This window comes from Phyllobates terribilis, unplaced genomic scaffold (genome assembly GCF_046119375.1).
Source record: "Phyllobates terribilis strain yellow unplaced genomic scaffold, ASM4611937v1 Scaffold_2288__1_contigs__length_146043, whole genome shotgun sequence".
In the NCBI taxonomy this organism is placed as follows: domain Eukaryota; kingdom Metazoa; phylum Chordata; class Amphibia; order Anura; family Dendrobatidae; genus Phyllobates; species Phyllobates terribilis.
The window spans coordinates 124,903-139,656 of NW_027365046.1; the positions used below are offsets into that span (position 1 = coordinate 124,903).

Below are 14,754 nucleotides of genomic sequence, written 5' to 3' on the forward strand. Positions count from 1 at the left end.
AACGTAATAACCAGAATCCTCTCACTACACCGTGTATACACCGCATAATAACCAGAATTCTCTCACTACACCGGATATACACAGCGTAATAACCAGAATTCTCTCACTACACCGGGTATACACCGCGTAATAACCAGAATTCTCTCACTACACCAGGTATACACAGCGTAATAACCAGAATTCTCTCACTACACCGGGTATACACCGCATAATAACCAGAATTCTCTCACTACACAGGGTATACAGCGTAATAACCACAATTCTCTCACTACACCGGGTATATACCGCATAATAACCAGAATTCTCTCACTACACCGGGAATACACAGCGTAATAACCAGAATTCTCTCACTACACCGGGTATACACCGCATAATAACCAGAATTCTCTCACTACACAGGGTATACAGCGTAATAACCACAATTCTCTCACTACAACGGGTATACACCGCGTAATAACCAGAATTCTCTCACTACACCGGGAATACACAGCGCAATAACCAGAATCCTCTCACTACACCGGGAATACACAGCGCAATAACCAGAATCCTCTCACTACACCGGGAATACACAGTGTGATAACCAGAATTCTCTCACTACACCGGGTATACACAGCGTAATAACCAGAATTCTCTCACTACACCGGGTATACACAGTGTAATAACCAGAATTCTCTCACTACACTGGATATACACAACGTAATAACCAGAATCCTCTCATTACACCGGGTATACACAGAGTAATAAGCAGAATCCTCTCACTACACCGGGTATACACCGCATAATAACCAGAATCCTCTCACTACACCGGATATACACCGCATAATAACCAGAATTCTCTCACTACACCGGGTGTACACAGCGTAATAACCAGAATTCTCTCACTACACCGGGTATACACAGTGTAATAACCAGAATTCTCTCACTACACCGGGTATACACAGTGTAATAACCAGAATTCTCTCACTACACCGGGTATACACAGTGTAATAACCAGAATTCTCTCACTACACCGGGTATACACAGCGTAATAACCAGAATTCTCTCACTACACCGGGTATACACAGCGTAATAACCAGAATTCTCTCACTACACAGGGTATACACAGCGTAATAACCAGAATCCTCTCACTACACCGGGTATATACCGCGTAATAACTAGAATTCTTTCACTACACCGGGTATACACAACGTAATAACCAGAATCCTCTCACTACACCGGGTATACACAGTGTAATAACCAGAATTCTCTCACTACACCGGGTATACACAGAGTAATAATCAGAATCCTCTCACTACACCGGGTATACAGAGTGTAATAACCAGAATCCTCTCACTACACCGGGTGTACACTGCGTAATAACCAGAATTCTCTCACTACACCGGGTATACACAGTGTAATAACCAGAATTCTCTCACTACACCGGGTATACACAACGTAATAACCAGAATTCTCTCACTACACCGGGTATACACAGCGTAATAACCAGAATTCTCTCACTACACCGGGTATACACAGCGTAATAACCAGAATTCTCTCACTACACCGGGCATACACAGCGTAATAACCAGAATCCTCTCACTACACCGGGTATACACAGCGTAATAACCAGAATTCTCTCACTACACCGGGTATACACAGCGTAATAACCAGAATTCTCTCACTACACAGGGTATACACAGCGTAATAACCAGAATCCTCTCACTACACCGGGTATATACCGCGTAATAACCAGAATTCTCTCACTACACCGGGAATACACAGTGTAATAACCAGAATCCTTTCACTACAACGGGTATACACAGCGTAATAAAAAGAATTCTCTCACTACACCGGGTATACACAGGGTAATAAACAGAATTCTCTCACTACACCGGGTATACACCGCATAATAACCAGAATTCTCTCACTACACCGGGTATATACCGCATAATAACCAGAATTCTCTCACTACACCGGGAATACACAGCGCAATAACCAGAATCCTCTCACTACACCGGGTATACACAGCGTAGTAACCAGAATTCTCTCACTACACCGGGTATATACCGCATAATAACCAGAATTCTCTCACTACACCGGGTATACACAGCGCAATAACCAGAATCCTCTCACTACACCGGGTATACACAGTGTAATAACCAGAATCCTCTCACTACACCGGATATACACAATGTAATAACCAGAATTCTCTCACTACACCGGGTATACACAGCGTAATAACCAGAATTCTCTCACTACACCGGGAACATACCACATAATAACCAGAATTCTCTCACTACACCGGGTATATACCACGCAATATCCAGAATTCTCTCACTACACCGGGAATACACAGCGTTATAACCAGAATTCTCTCACTACACCGGATATATACCGTGTAATAACCAGAATTCTCTCACTACACCGGGTATATACCGTGTAATAACCAGAATTCTCTCACTACACCGGATATATACCGTGTAATAACCAGAATTCTCTCACTACACCGGATATATACCGTGTAATAACCAGAATTCTCTCACTACACCGGGTATATACCGTGTAATAACCAGAATTCTCTCACTACACCGGGTATATACCGCGTAATAACCAGAATTCTCTCACTACACAGGGTATATACCGCATAATAACCAGAATCCTCTCACTACACCGGGTATACACCGCGTAATAACCAGAATTCTCTCACTACACCGGGTATACACAGTGTAATAACCAGAATCCTCTCACTACACCGGATATATACCGCGTAATAACCAGAATCCTCTCACTACACCGGGTATACACTGCACAATAACCAGAATCCTCTCACTACACCGGGTATATACCGCGTAATAACCAGAATCCTCTCACTACACCGGGTATACACAGCGTAATAACCAGAATTCTCTCACTACACCGGGTATACACAGCGTAATAACCAGAATCCTCTCACTACACCGGGTATACACAGAGTAATAACCAGAATACTCTCACTACACCGGGTATACACAGTGTAATAACCAGAATTCTCTCACTACACAGGGTATACACAACGTAATAACCAGAATTCTCTCACTACACCGGGTATATACCGAGTAATAACCAGAATCCTCTCACTACACCGGGTATACACAGCGTAATAACCAGAATTCTCTCACTACACCGGGAATACACAGTGTAATAACCAGAATTCTCTCACTACACCGGGTATACACAAAGTAATAACCAGAATTCTCTCACTACACCGGGTATACACAGCGTAATAACCAGAATTCTCTCACTACACCGGGTATACACAGCGTAATAACCAGAATCCTCTCACTACACCGGGTATACACAGCGTAATAACCAGAATTCTCTCACTACACCGGGCATACACAGCGTAATAACCAGAATCCTCTCACTACATCGGGTATACACAGCGTAATAACCAGAATTCTGTCACTACACCGGGTATACACAGCGTAATAACCAGAATCCTCTCACTACACCGGGTATACACAGCGTAATAACCAGAATTCTCTCACTACACTGGGTATACACAACTTAATAACCAGAATTCTCTCACTACACCGGGCATACACAGCGTAATAACCAGAATCCTCTCACTACACCGGGTATACACAACGTAATAACCAGAATTCTCTCACTACACCGGGTATACACCGCGTAATAATCAGAATTCTCTCACTACACCGGGTATACACAGCGTAATAACCAGAATTCTGTCACTACACCGGGCATACACAGCGTAATAACCAGAATCCTCTCACTACACCGGGTATACACAGCGTAATAACCAGAATTCTCTCACTACACCGGGCATACACAGCGTAATAACCAGAATCCTCTCACTACACCGGGTATATACCGCGTAATAACCAGAATCCTCTCACTACACCGGGTATACACAGCGTAATAACCAGAATTCTCTCACTACACCGGGTATACACAGCGTAATAACCAGAATTCTCTCACTACACCGGGTATACACAGAGTAATAACCAGAATCCTCTCACTACACCGGGTATACACAGTGTAATAACCAGAATTCTCTCACTACACAGGGTATACACAACGTAATAACCAGAATTCTCTCACTACACCGGGTATATACCGCGTAATAACCAGAATCCTCTCACTACACCGGGTATACACAGCGTAATAACCAGAATTCTCTCACTACACCGGGTATACACAGTGTAATAACTAGAATTCTCTCACTACACTGGGTATACACAGTGTAATAACCAGAATCCTCTCACTACACCGGATATATACAGCGTAATAAGCAGAATCCTCTCACTACACCGGGTATACACCGCGTAATAACTAGAATTCTCTCACTACACCGGGTATATACCGCGTAATAACCAGAATTCTCTCACTACACCGGGTATACACAGCGTAATAACCAGAATTCTCTCACTACACCGGGTATACACAGCGTAATAACTAGAATTCTCTCACTACACCGGGTATATACCGCGTAATAACCAGAATTCTCTCACTACACCGGATATACACAAAGTAATAACCAGAATCCTCTCACTACACCGGGTATACACAGAGTAATAAGCAGAATCCTCTCACTACACCGGGTATACACCGCGTAATAACCAGAATCCTCTCACTACACCGGGTGTACACAGCGTAATAACCAGAATTCTCTCACTACACCGGGTATACACCGCGTAATAAACAGAATTCTCTCACTACACCGGGTATACACAGAGCAATAACCAGAATCCTCTCACTACACCGGATATATACAGCGTCATAACCAGAATTCTCTCACTACACCGGATATACACCGCGTAATAACCAGAATCCTCTCACTACACCGGATATATACAGCGTCATAACCAGAATTCTCTCACTACACCGGGTATACACAGTGTAATAACCAGAATTCTCTCACTACACTGGGTATACACAGTGTAATAACCAGAATTCTCTCACTACACCGGGTATACACAGAGTAATAACCAGAATCCTCTCACTACACCGGGTATACACTGCGTAATAACCAGAATCCTCTCACTACACCGGGTATACACAACGTAATAACCAGAATTCTCTCACTACACCGGGTATACACAGCGTAATACCCAGAATTCTCTCACTACACCGGGCATACACAGCGTAATAACCAGAATCCTCTCACTACACCGGGTATACACAGCGTAATAACCAGAATTCTCTCACTACACCGGGTATACACAGCGTAATAACCAGAATTCTCTCACTACACAGGGTATACACAGCGTAATAACCAGAATCCTCTCATTACACCGGGTATATACCGCGTAATAATCAGAATCCTCTCACTACACCGGGTATACACAGCGTAATAACCAGAATCCTCTCATTACATCGGGTATACACAGCGTAATAACCAGAATTCTCTCACTACACCGGGTATACACAGCGTAATAACCAGAATCCTCTCACTACACCGGGTATACACAGCGTAATAACCAGAATTCTCTCACTACACCGGGTATACACAACGTAATAACCAGAATTCTCTCACTACACCGGGCATACACAGCGTAATAACCAGAATCCTCTCACTACACCGGGTATACACAGCGTAATAACCAGAATTCTCTCACTACACCGGGTATACACAACGTAATAACCAGAATCCTCTTACTACACCGGGTATACACAGTGTAATAACCAGAATCCTCTCACTACACCGGGTATACACAGCGTAATAACCAGAATTCTCTCACTACACCGGGTATATACCGCACAATAACCAGAATTCTCTCACTACACCGGGTATACACAGTGTAATAACCAGAATTCTCTCACTACACCGGGTATACACAACGTAATAACCAGAATTCTCTCACTACACCGGGTATATACCGCGTAATAACCAGAATCCTCTCACTACAACGGGTATACACCGCGTAATAACCAGAATTCTCTCACTACACCGGGTATACACAGCGTAATAACCAGAATTCTCTCACTACACCGGATATACACCGCGTAATAACCAGAATTCTCTCACTACACCGGATATACACCGCGTAATAACCAGAATTCTCTCACTACACCGGATATACACCGCGTAATAACCAGAATTCTCTCACTACACCGGGTATACACAACGTAATAACCAGAATCCTCTCACTACACCGTGTATACACCGCATAATAACCAGAATTCTCTCACTACACCGGATATACACAGCGTAATAACCAGAATTCTCTCACTACACCGGGTATACACCGCGTAATAACCAGAATTCTCTCACTACACCAGGTATACACAGCGTAATAACCAGAATTCTCTCACTACACCGGGTATACACCGCATAATAACCATAATTCTCTCACTACACAGGGTATACAGCGTAATAACCACAATTCTCTCACTACACCGGGTATATACCGCATAATAACCAGAATTCTCTCACTACACCGGGAATACACAGCGTAATAACCAGAATTCTCTCACTACACCGGGTATACACCGCATAATAACCAGAATTCTCTCACTACACAGGGTATACAGCGTAATAACCACAATTCTCTCACTACAACGGGTATACACCGCGTAATAACCAGAATTCTCTCACTACACCGGGAATACACAGCGCAATAACCAGAATCCTCTCACTACACCGGGAATACACAGCGCAATAACCAGAATCCTCTCACTACACCGGGAATACACAGCGCAATAACCAGAATCCTCTCACTACACCGGGAATACACAGTGTAATAACCAGAATTCTCTCACTACACCGGGTATATACCGCGTAATAACCAGAATCTTCTCACTACACCGGGTATACATAGCGTAATAACCAGAATTCTCTCACTACACCGGGTATACACAGCGTAATAACCAGAATTCTCTCACTACACCGGGTATACACAGTGTAATAACCAGAATTCTCTCACTACACCGGGTATACACAACGTAATAACCAGAATCCTCTCACTACACCGGGTATACACAGTGTAATAACCAGAATTCTCTCACTACACCGGGTATACACAGTGTAATAACCAGAATTCTCTCACTACACCGGATATACACAACGTAATAACCAGAATCCTCTCACTACACCGGGTATACACAGAGTAATAAGCAGAATCCTCTCACTACACCGGGTATACACCGCATAATAACCAGAATCCTCTCACTACACCGGGTATACACAGTGTAATAACCAGAATTCTCTCACTACACCGGGTATACACAGTGTAATAACCAGAATTCTCTCACTACACCGGGTATACACAGTGTAATAACCAGAATTCTCTCACTACACCGGGTATACACAGCGTAATAACCAGAATTCTCTCACTACACCGGGTATACACAGCGTAATAACCAGAATTCTCTCACTACACAGGGTATACACAGCGTAATAACCAGAATCCTCTCACTACACCGGGTATATACCGCGTAATAACCAGAATTCTTTCACTACACCGGGTATACACAGTGTAATAACCAGAATTCTCTCACTACACCGGATATACACAACGTAATAACCAGAATCCTCTCACTACACCGGGTATACACAGTGTAATAACCAGAATTCTCTCACTACACCGGGTATACACAGAGTAATAATCAGAATCCTCTCACTACACCGGGTATACACAGTGTAATAACCAGAATCCTCTCACTACACCGGGTGTACACAGCGTAATAACCAGAATTCTCTCACTACACCGGGTATACACAGTGTAATAACCAGAATTCTCTCACTACACCGGGTATACACAGTGTAATAACCAGAATTCTCTCACTACACCAGGTATACACAGAGTAATAAGCAGAATCCTCTCACTACACCGGGTATACACCGCGTAATAACCAGAATCCTCTCACTACACCGGGTGTACACAGCGTAATAACCAGAATCCTCTCACTACACCGGGTATACACAGCGTAATAACCAGAATTCTCTCACTACACCAGGTATACACAACGTAATAACCAGAATTCTCTCACTACACCGGGCATACACAGCGTAATAACCAGAATCCTCTCACTACACCGGGTATACACAGCGTAATAACCAGAATTCTGTCACTACACCGGGTATACACAGCGTAATAACCAGAATCCTCTCACTACACCGGGTATACACAGCGTAATAACCAGAATTCTCTCACTACACCGGGTATACACAACGTAATAACCAGAATTCTCTCACTACACCGGGCATACACAGCGTAATAACCAGAATCCTCTCACTACACCGGGTATACACAGCGTAATAACCAGAATTCTGTCACTACACCGGGCATACACAGCGTAATAACCAGAATCCTCTCACTACACCGGGTATATACCGCGTAATAACCAGAATCCTCTCACTACACCGGGTATACACAGCGTAATAACCAGAATTCTGTCACTACACCGGGTATACACAGCGTAATAACCAGAATCCTCTCACTACACCGGGTATACACAGCGTAATAACCAGAATTCTCTCACTACACCGGGTATACACAACGTAATAACCAGAATTCTCTCACTACACCGGGTATACACAGCGTAATAACCAGAATCCTCTCACTACACCGGGTAAGTACAGCGTAATAACCAGAATTCTGTCACTACACCGGGCATACACAGCGTAATAACCAGAATTCTCTCACTACACCGGGTATACACAGCGTAATAACCAGAATTCTCTCACTACACCGGGCATACACAGCGTAATAACCAGAATCCTCTCACTACACCGGGTATATACCGCGTAATAACCAGAATCCTCTCACTACACCGGGTATACACAGCGTAATAACCAGAATTCTCTCACTACACCGGGTATACACAGCGTAATAACCAGAATTCTCTCACTACACCGGGTATACACAGAGTAATAACCAGAATCCTCTCACTACACCGGGTATACACAGTGTAATAACCAGAATTCTCTCACTACACAGGGTATACACAACGTAATAACCAGAATCCTCTCACTACACCGGGTATACACAGCGTAATAACCAGAATTCTCTCACTACACCGGGTATACACAGCGTAATAACTAGAATTCTCTCACTACACTGGGTATACACAGTTTAATAACCAGAATCCTCTCACTACACCGGATATATACAGCGTAATAACTAGAATCCTCTCACTTCACCGGGTATACACAGAGTAATAAGCAGAATCCTCTCACTACACCGGGTATACACCGCGTAATAACTAGAATTCTCTCACTACACCGGGTATATACCGCGTAATAACCAGAATTCTCTCACTACACCGGGTATACACAGCGTAATAACCAGAATTCTCTCACTACACCGGGTATACACAGAGTAATAACCAGAATCCTCTCACTACACCGGGTATACACAGCGTAATAACCAGAATTCTCTCACTACACCGGGTATACACAGAGTAATAACCAGAATCCTCTCACTACACCGGGTATACACAGCGTAATAACTAGAATTCTCTCACTACACCGGGTATATACCGCGTAATAACCAGAATTCTCTCACTACACCGGATATACACAACGTAATAACCAGAATCCTCTCACTACACAGGGTATACACAGAGTAATAAGCAGAATCCTCTCACTACACCGGGTATACACCGCGTAATAACCAGAATCCTCTCACTACACCGGGTGTACACAGCGTAATAACCAGAATTCTCTCACTACACCGGGTATACACCGCGCAATAAACAGAATTCTCTCACTACACCGGGTATACACAGAGTAATAACCAGAATCCTCTCACTACACCGGATATATACAGCGTCATAACCAGAATTCTCTCACTACACCGGGTATACACAGTGTAATAACCAGAATTCTCTCACTACACTGGGTATACACAACGTAATAACCAGAATTCTCTCACTACACCGGGTATACACAGCGTAATAACCAGAATTCTCTCACTACACCGGGCATACACAGCGTAATAACCAGAATCCTCTCACTACACCGGGTATACACAGCGTAATAACCAGAATTCTCTCACTACACCGGGTATACACAGCGTAATAACCAGAATTCTCTCACTACACAGGGTATACACAGCGTAATAACCAGAATCCTCTCATTACACCGGGTATATACCGCGTAATAACCAGAATCCTCTCACTACACCGGGTATACACAGCGTAATAACCAGAATCCTCTCATTACATCGGGTATACACAGCGTAATAACCAGAATTCTCTCACTACACCGGGTATACACAGCGTAATAACCAGAATCCTGTCACTACACCGGGTATACACAGCGTAATAACCAGAATTCTCTCACTACACCGGGTATACACAACGTAATAACCAGAATTCTCTCACTACACCGGGCATACACAGCGTAATAACCAGAATCCTCTCACTACACCGGGTATACACAGCGTAATAACCAGAATTCTCTCACTACACCGGGTATACACAACGTAATAACCAGAATCCTCTCACTACACCGGGTATACACAGTGTAATAACCAGAATCCTCTCACTACACCGGGTATACACAGCGTAATAACCAGAATTCTCTCACTACACCGGGTATACACAACGTAATAACCAGAATTCTCTCACTACACCGGGTATATACCGCGTAATAACCAGAATCCTCTCACTACAACGGGTATACACCGCGTAATAACCAGAATTCTCTCACTACACCGGGTATACACAGCGTAATAACCAGAATTCTCTCACTACACCGGATATACACCGCGTAATAACCAGAATTCTCTCACTACACCGGATATACACCGCGTAATAACCAGAATTCTCTCACTACACCGGGTATACACAACGTAATAACCAGAATCCTCTCACTACACCGTGTATACACCGCATAATAACCAGAATTCTCTCACTACACCGGATATACACAGCGTAATAACCAGAATTCTCTCACTACACCGGATATACACCGCGTAATAACCAGAATTCTCTCACTACACCGGGTATAAACAACGTAATAACCAGAATCCTCTCACTACACCGGGTATACACAGTGTAATAACCAGAATCCTCTCACTACACCGGGTATACACAGTGTAATAACCAGAATCCGCTCACTACACCGGATATACACAGTGTAATAACCAGATTCCTCTCACTACACCGGCTATACACAGTGTAATAACCAGAATCCGCTCACTACACCGGATATACACAGTGTAATAACCAGAATTCTCTCACTACACCGGGTATATACCGCGTAATAACCAGATTTCTCTCACTACACCGGGTATACACTGCGTAATAACCAGAATTCTCTCACTACACCGGATATATAACGCATAATAACCAGAATCCTCTCACTACACCGAGAATACATAGCGCAATAACCAGAATCCTCTCACTACACCGGGTATACACCGCGTAATAACCAGAATTCTCTCACTACACCGGGTATAGACAACGTAATAACCAGAATTCTCTCACTACAACGGGTATACACTGCGTAATAACCAGAATCCTCTCACTACACCGGGTATACACAACGTAATAACCAGAATTCTCTCACTACACCGGGTATACACTGCGTAATAACCAGAATCCTCTCACTACACCGGGTATACACTGCGTAATAACCAGAACTCTCTCACTACACCGGGTATACACAGCGTAATAACCAGAATCCTCTTACTACACCGGGTATACACTGCGTAATAACCAGAATTCTCTCACTACACCGGGTATAGACAACGTAATAACCAGAATTCTCTCACTACACCGGGTATACACCGCGTAATAACCAGAATTCTCTCACTACACCGGGTATACACCGCGTAATAACCAGAATCCTCTCACTACACCAGGTATACACTGCGCAATAACCAGAATCCTCTCACTACACCGGGTATACACAGCGTAATAACCAGAATTCTCTCACTACACCGGGTATACACAGTGTAATAACCAGAATCCTCTCACTACACCGGGTATACACAGTGTAATAACCAGAATCCTCTCACTACACCGGGTATACACAGTGTAATAACCAGAATCCTCTCACTACACCGGGTATACACCGCGTAATAACCAGAATTCTCTCACTACACCGGGTATACACAGCGTAATAACCAGAATTCTCTCACTATACCAGGTATACACAGCGTAATAACCAGAATTCTCTCACTACATCGGGTATATACCGCGTAATAACCAGAATTCTCTCACTACACTGGGTATACACAGCGTAATAACCAGAATTCTCTCACTACATCGGGTATACACAGTGTAATAACCAGAATTCTCTCACTACACCGGGTATACACCGCGTAATAACCAGAATCCTCTCACTACACCGGGTATACACCGCGTAATAACCAGAATCCTCTCACTACACCGGGTATACACAGCGTAATAACCAGAATTCTCTCACTACACCAGGTATACACAGCGTAATAACCAGAATTCTCTCACTACATCGGGTATATACCGCGTAATAACCAGAATTCTCTCACTACACTGGGTATACACAGCGTAATAACCAGAATTCTCTCACTACACCGGGTATACACAGCGTAATAACCAGAATTCTCTCACTACACCGGGTATACACCGCATAATAACCAGAATTCTCTCACTACACTGGGTATACACAGCGTAATAACCAGAATCCTCTCACTACACCGGGTATACACAGCGTAATAACCAGAATTCTCTCACTACACCAGGTATACACAGCGTAATAACCAGAATTCTCTCACTACATCGGGTATATACCGCGTAATAACCAGAATTCTCTCACTACACTGGGTATACACAGCGTAATAACCAGAATTCTCTCACTACACCGGGTATACACAGTGTAATAACCAGAATTCTCTCACTACACCGGGTATACACAATGTAATAACCAGAATTCTCTCACTACACCGGGTATACACAGCGTAATAACCAGAATTCTCTCACTACACCGGGTATACACCGCGTAATAACCAGAATCCTCTCACTACACCGGGTATACACAGCGTAATAACCAGAATCCTCTCACTACAGCGAGTAGTAATCAGGATACTCTCATTACAAAGGGTATATGTTGTACAACACATCTCTGACTCGAGAACCCCTACAGCACAAAAACCATCAGTATAAACGACAGAGGACACCGGCGACCCGGGCAGCACCGACATGCACAACAGGCCCAGTAGCACACCGTACACACTGCGTCATTCTGTACACACCACCGCGGCAAACTGTGCTATCAAACATGGATCCGCTGCACAAACCACAGGAGCGTCACAAAATGATAAATGCGCCAGAGCGTCATCCGGCGGCCATAACATGGCGTCCTGACACATGTAAGGCAGGAAGGACTCCGCCTGGTACCTGTGGTGAGCGCCTCGTCCACACGTCCCGGCAGCCACGAGCTCCTCACCTCCCCGATCACTGTCAATGAGACAAAAACGACAGGTTCGTGTAACCCCAAAAATGCTCCTGACATACAGGCGTCCGCCCACAGACTTCCCAGCAGTGAGACAGGAGGACGCGCTGCTCCCCCTTTGATGTTGGGGTGAGTGGGGGTGGAGGGGCGGCGCCTGCAGCGTGCGGAGAACCTAGTGCCTCCTGCCTGTCCTCAGTCCTGCGCCCCAGGGGCAGACAACATGGCAGCCGGCCGGTAAGAGGCTCCGGCCTACGCGTTACATCCTGTGCCATCTCCCCAGGAGTCGCTGAGGCCCCCAGATGCCACCAACATGACACTGCCAGCATCTGGGTCAGGGAGGCTCCTGTAGAACTGGTGTGACGGGTGCAGGGCTCCGTCCCCGAGTCACCGGGCAGGAATCTTAATGACCAGAACCTGCCCTGGGCGAGAAAGGGCCACCAGATCTGGGGAACGCCCTTCATTCAAAGCTGTGAAAAATGCCAAGCAGGCAGAGCGTATTGAACGGGTCCTGGGGAGGCGCCAGCTGGCAGGGGCCCAGGCACAGCTCAGGTGCTGCGTAACCTGGCTTAACCCCATCCCTGCCAGACCAAGAGCGCCACCTGAGTCACATGATGCCAAACAGCGGGCACTCACTCACCCATACCCGGGGGCACCCACAGTGCTGGGACCACAGAGGCCCTCACTGTCTGGGCATGGAAGGGTTAATAAAGCCCCACTTCTCAGGGTCACCACTGGGGGGCGCCAGTACCAGGTGTGCACATACCCCCTCCCCCACCTGACGGGAGCAGCTCTGCGGGCGGGCGGGGCGCCCTGTTTTATGGTCGCAGCTTCAAGGACTTTGGTCAGATTGACGTGCCGCTCCCATCCAGGGGCTCGAAACCCCCCCGCCTCCCACCAGCAGATAGCAGACAACAGCCCCTCCCCCGCCAACACTGAGGGTGAGGGTCCGAGGGTCACCCACTACAGGGGCGCCGAGCACTCAAGTGGTGGTGGGGGGGGTCCCCCGGTAGAAGACAGCCAGAGGAGAGGAACCCCCCACATAGGAGAGGACTCTCTGCACCCCCCCACCTTACATGGGACAGGACCCTCTGCACACCCCCCCTGACATGGGACAGGACCCTCTGCACACACCCCCCAACATGGGACAGGACCCTCTGCACCCCCCCAACCCGGGACAGGACCCACTGCACCCCCCCAACCCGGGACAGGACCCTCTGCACACCACCCCCCAAGCCGGGACAGGACCCTCTGCACACCACCCCCCCCACCCCCCGACATGGGACAGGACCCTCTGCACACCCCCTCCCCGACATGGGACAGGACCCTCTGCACACACATCCCCAGACATGGGACAGGACCCTCTGCACACACATCCCCAGACATGGGACAGG

At 45.7% G+C, this 14,754-nt stretch overlaps 1 protein-coding gene across 1 annotated transcript in view; it reads right to left on the minus strand.

The window, feature by feature from the left end:
* The window catches only part of ZBTB7B (zinc finger and BTB domain containing 7B), an 83,753-nt gene extending 69,965 nt beyond the window's left edge, over positions 1–13,788 (minus strand). Inside the window, exon 1 of the mRNA XM_073669097.1 lies at positions 13,309–13,788. The gene's annotated coding sequence lies outside the window, so the exon portion shown is untranslated. The remainder of the gene's footprint in view (positions 1–13,308) is intronic.
* Between the last annotated feature and the right edge of the window lie 966 nt (positions 13,789–14,754).